This window comes from Neolamprologus multifasciatus, chromosome 23 (genome assembly GCF_963576455.1).
Source record: "Neolamprologus multifasciatus chromosome 23, fNeoMul1.2, whole genome shotgun sequence".
Taxonomy (NCBI): Eukaryota; Metazoa; Chordata; class Actinopteri; order Cichliformes; family Cichlidae; genus Neolamprologus; species Neolamprologus multifasciatus.
The window spans coordinates 37,995,830-38,001,841 of record NC_140460.1 but is presented as its reverse complement, the minus strand read 5'-3'; positions in this window follow the sequence as shown (position 1 = coordinate 38,001,841).

The following is a 6,012-nucleotide window of genomic DNA, read 5'->3' as shown; positions in this document are numbered from 1 at the left end:
TTGCAAATTCTTGCCTGGAAGTGACATTTTCATTTTCCCTGGTTCCTGTAACAGCATCAATGCTCAGACAAAGAAGGTGCTGAGTTCTATGGAGACCTAGTGGGTACAAATATCAGTAAAAGATCTTTATCTCCTAATCTAATATGATCTAATCCTAGTGATCATTACTGGACTGCCACTAATCAGCTGCTAGGACTGACGGGGAACACTAGATCTAACATTGTGTGATTAATTCACATTTTAGTTCCTCTCCACCAAAAACTGCTTACTTGCAAAACAAAATGTAATTTTGCCAGTAGTAGCTTTCTATATCACCAGTTCCTCAAATCTCACCCTGAGCACATGTTAGACATGAAAGAATCAGAAGAAGCTGTGGAGAAGGTTACGCTGCCTGTAACATTGGTAAGCATGTGTCAGTGATGGGCTGGGGAGGCATATCCATAGAGTAATGCATAGACCTCTACAAGCTAGGCAACAGCACCCTGACTGCCATTGGGTGTCAGGATGAAATCCTTGGAGCAACTGTCAGATCCTACACTGGTGCAGTGGGTCCTGGATTCCTCCTGGTGCACAACAATGTCTAGCCTCATTGGGTGAGAGTATGCAGGCATTTCATATTTTTCCACAAAATAAAGAAATCTGGGTTGGGATTAAGGCATCTGGTTCATTCCTGTTCTCATTCCTGTTCCTGCATCTTTTATGTTCTTTTTAACATTTATAAAGAACCTTTTGTGTTGTCATTATTCATGTTTGCATTTTACTTATGGTGTTCCTCAAGGCTCCGTCCTTAGTCCACTTTTATTTTCAGTATATTTCTTCCCCTCAACCAGATCATTAATAGAGATAATATCACTCACCACAGCTATGCAGATGACACACAGTTATGTCCCTCTCCCTCAAACAACTCCAGAAGCCTTGATACCATGTTCACCTGCCTAAATGCTAGCTGTCACATAACTTTACAAAAAAGAGTCATGAAAAAACTACAGTATCAGTAATTCGTAAAATTCCAGTACCCTGGCCTACAGTAAACTTGGTTCATTGATCAAATCTGTCAAACTGCTAAACACCTCAGAGTTATTTTTAACTCCACGCTCTGATTTGATGCTTACATTAAAAAGTGTCCAGTCGTGCCTTTTTAAGATTTAAAAGTGATCTTAAAATCATACTAATTCATTTTAAGCATATAATGGCCTTGTTCTTAAGTATTTCTATGACTTATTAATCCCTAATGGGCCTGGGTGCTTACTTGGATTGGTGAGTGGGGTGCTGCTGGCTACTCTGAGGTCTTGGCTAGCAAACAAACGCCAGCAGACTTGTGGTATTAGAGCCCCCATTCAGACCAGAATGGTAACTTCCTTGTTATCTTTTTATATCTCTTCTTAAAATGCTTATCATGAAGCTTTCATGAATATTTCATAGTCTGTATTTGCTGCGTTTTTAACTATTTCTTGGATTTTAAAAAAAAGAAGTCTTTCTGTGAAGCACATTATTGTTGGGAAAAGTTCTATATAAACAAAGTTTGATGTTGTTATTATATTTGCATCATGCATACACACATCCATCATCATCACAGCCTCAATTTGCACTCACTCAGACATGGACGCACACTTTTTAGCCTCTGATTTGGTATTCATGTCACACAGATTAATCAAGCTGCTCATCCCATTTGCAGTTCCACACTGATACACACCACTCAATTTACCTGTACCTATAGGTAGTTGTGCACGTGTTTGTGTGTGCGTCTGTATGAATGGGAGGGTGGGTTGGTGGTGTGCACATGCTTGACAGACAGCGAGAGAGGCCTCTGTCACCAATCTGCATATCTAAATATTAACACTGGACCATCCCTTTAATTTCCTACAGGGGCTGATAACCATCAACCGTTTCCCCCAGCGTCTTTGTCGCTTTCACAGAGTGTGTGTGTGTGTGTGCGCGCGTGTGTGTGTGTGTTAGAGAGGTTGTTGACTGAATAATACCGTCAGTTTTTTCTCTTGCTCACACACACACAGACACTCATTTTCATATCTTAGCGAGGACATCTAATTGACATAATGCTTTCCCTAGCTGCTTACACTAACTTTAACCATCAAGATGTATAAACACACGCATGCATATTACCCATATTAAAAGGAATTTTGGAGAGAGGAGAAGAGGAGACAGGTCAAATAAGCAACGGCGAAACATTTGAAAATAACTCTGTTTATTCTTTTCGGGGTGGGAAATATTCTGAATGACATTTTGGTCATTGTGAGGCACTGAAACTCTACACTGAGACATCTGATGACCCCCCAGCCATTTCCTGTCTGCTTCACGGGGCTGCAGTCAAAGCTGACACGCCCAGAAACCCCTCTCTCCAGCCCACTCCTGTACCTCTTCACGTAGGACACCATAGTGCTCCTAAGCAAGCCGAGCGCAATCTCTCCAGCATTCAATTCAATTCAATTCAATTTTATTTATATAGCGCCAAATCACAACAAAAGTCGCCTCAAGGCGCTTCATAGATACAGAGAAAAACCCAACAATCATATGACTCCCTATGAGCAAGCACTTTGGCGACAGTGGGAAGGAAAAACTCCCTTTTAACAGGAAGAAACCTCCGGCAGAACCAGGCTCAGGGAGGGGCGGCCATCTGCTGCGACCGGTTGGGGTGAGAGAAGGAAGACAGGATAAAAGACATGCTGTGGAAGAGAGACAGAGATTAATAACAGATACGATTCAATACAGAGAGGTCTGTTAACACATAGTGAGTGAGAAAGGTGACTGGAAAGGAAAAACTCAATGCATCATGGAAAACCCCCGGCAGCCTACGTCTATTGCAGCATAACTAAGGGAGGATTCAGGGTCACCTGGTCCAGCCCTAACTATATGCTTTAGCAAAAAGGAAAGTTTTAAGCCTAATCTTAAAAGTAGAGATAGTCTGTCCTGGGACTGCCCTCTTAAACATCTAGAACGCATGCAGGAGGGAGGCATCCTAGTCAGATGTAAAAGCCATCTAAACTGGCTCCTTTTAACCCTTTCACACATATCGGTCACTGCAGTGGGCAGCTATTCAAAGGCTGTTTTCTTGTATTTGTGTCAGTGTTAATGGTGTACTTGCACATAAACCACTACATTGGACGCTGATGTGTCACTCCATACAACCGTGATGGGGCAGTGAAATGGACAATAGTGCTTATTTTAATCTTTGACATGGTGCCAGACTTCGTTACATTTTACTCGGGGTCACGCATTCAGAAAACTAAACTTCACAGAATGTGATGTGACAGTCTTTCATAGGCTTATATACAGATTAATAACTGCCCGTGTGTATCCGTGTGGTCACAGATTAGTTTAACAGCTCCACAGTGATAATTGTTTCACATTTATTATCTCTTTGTTGGCAAGCAGCCTTGCAGTAGTCTGCATGTACCCACGTGTGTGTTTGTGAGTCAAACCACATCGCAAAGAGGCGAATGCTAATCTGCTATCTGCCATTATTCTCCGAGACCTTGAGAGGATGGAGGTAGAGACGAGGGAGTGAGACAGTAGAGGGGGAGAAGTAGAAAATGGCAAGGTTATGAATGAGCCTTTTGTTGAGGACGTGTTTGTGTTAGAGTGTATTAGTAGTAGAAAAGAGTGGCAGAGAAAATTCGTGATATAAGAGGAGAGGGTGCCAGTATGAGAGAGAGAAAACTAAGAGAGGCAGAGAGAGGCATTGTGGTGATGAGGTGATTGAGACGGTGGACATGTCTGTTAAACTGCCATCCAGCAGAAACATGAACAGGTTCATTTCATTAGAAATGGACTTTCTCTGATTAAAGGAAACACAATCTAAAAGCGCTTTATATTGTAAGGTAAAGAACCACCAATAATACAGAGAAAACCTAAACAAGTAGAGGACTCCCTATGAGGAAGAACTTGGAGGTTGATATTTAGAGCTAGGCTTGTCCCACAGTTCATTAAATAAACAGTAGTACAGCTTAATTAATAATAATGGATTGCATTTATATGGCGTTTTTCGAGACCCTCAAAGCGTTTTACAATTCCACTATTTATTCACTCTCACATTCACACACTGGTGGAGGCAGCTACAGTTGTAGCCACAGCTGCCCTGAGGCAGACTGACAGAAGTGAGGCTGAGATATCGCGCCATCGGCCCTTCTGGCCAACACCAGTAGGCGGCAGGGTGAAGTGTCTTGCCCAAGGACACAACGACCAAGACAGACAGAGCAGGGGATCAAACCAGTAACCTTCCAGTTACAAGATGAGCTTCCCAACCCTCTGAACCACGGTCGGCCCACATTCACAATTCACCTACAAAGTACGTTCAGGGCTTGTACATTCACTTAAAACCAATGTAATGTGTATATAAAGGGTCATGTTTACCATGCTGCTTTCAGGTCTAGGTTTTCCAGGTTCTGCCTTTCATGTCATTGGCCGGGTTTGAGTCCTGCAGCCAGGACTTATGTAGGTGTGGTTAATGCACTGTTAATCTTTGCTTTATGCTTGTTAGGTTCAGATTTTTATGCTTCTCATTAGCTTGTTTGTGCTTATTCCACTTTATTAATTGGTTCTTTGTTACATTGGTAGGAGAAGCTCGTAAAAGGAGAGCTGTCACCACCTTGAGGTGCTGTAAAGTTTCTTTTGACTTAAGTTATATAGTTCAGCGGTCCCCAACCTTTTTTGCGCCACGGACCGGTTTATGCCCGACAATATTTTCACGGACCGGCCTTTAAGGTGTCGCGGATAAATACAATAAAATAAAACTAGTACCGGTACCGAAAAAAAGAAGATTTATTCATAACACATGTGAAAAGACCCAGGAAAACCGAGTAAACGATCAAAACCATAACAAAATAACTCTGAAAACCGATAAAACCCTGAAAACTATACATTTCACACCTGAGCCTCAACTCTCGCGGCCCGGTACCAAACGACTCACGGACCGGTACCGGTCCGAGGCCCGGGGGTTGGGGACCACTGATATAGTTGATGGAGTTCTGTTTAAAGTTAATGCTCTTTTGTTTTGCTAGTTAAGTTGGCCTTGGCTCTCCCTGAAGTAAATTTATGCTTCCTTTTTAACATCTCATCATTAAACCATTTCAAGCTGACTCAAACACTCTCTTTGTGTTACTTTGTTTACTCTTGGGACCAACATGGGGACATAACAAGAGCCAACGAGTTAAGCCATGAAGCACTCTGACATGCCGCAATGTAATATTAACTACAAAATGTTAACATTTGTGATATTTTCAGCTGAATGTCTGTTAATTATTTAGAGACGGTGTTTGAGTTTCTTGAAAAATGTCTGTAAAATAATTCAAACTAAGATCAAACCTGTTGTGTAGCAGTCTATAGAGTACATATTAAAATCTATTGTTCATATCTGCAACATTTACAAATGTGTTATGTAAGTAAAATGCAGAGATCTTAAAATTGCATCTGTACCTGACCATCAGAACAACACAAGCACAAACTCACCTCTGCAGAAGAGACATTTTTGACCTGAAGCTTTGTGTGAACGATTTAATACTTTGTCTTTGCAGGAATCACTGTTTATTCACTGTTTTGTCATTCTTGTCCCTGATCTGACAATTCCCAACTAAAGCAAATAACTTTGCTCAAGGCTGAGAGATGACAGCAGTGCTGCCTCTTCAACAGTGTCATATTTTTATCTGATGTCAAAATGTGGTAAACGTGGTAGCTGATCAAACTTTGCAAGAAGTTCAAAAAACAAAATCATGCCAGGTTGAAAAATTTCATCCAGAGTGTTTGAGAGGCATCGTGTGGCTGCTTTCATTCCACCTCATTTTTTCCTTCACTGATTCATTGTCTCCAGGCTTTGGTCCTTTCTATTTCCTCTTTTCATCTGAAAAGAGGCTGTGTTTAAGCCCAAATACTTAAGGTACTCCAGTAAGTGGCTTTGCAGTTTGTGCATGAATAACCATCTTCTTGCATCTATCCTCTTTTTCTAGGACAAACATCTTGTGACGGTCAACGCTGAAGCTAAAAGCAAAAAAGGGCTCCTTC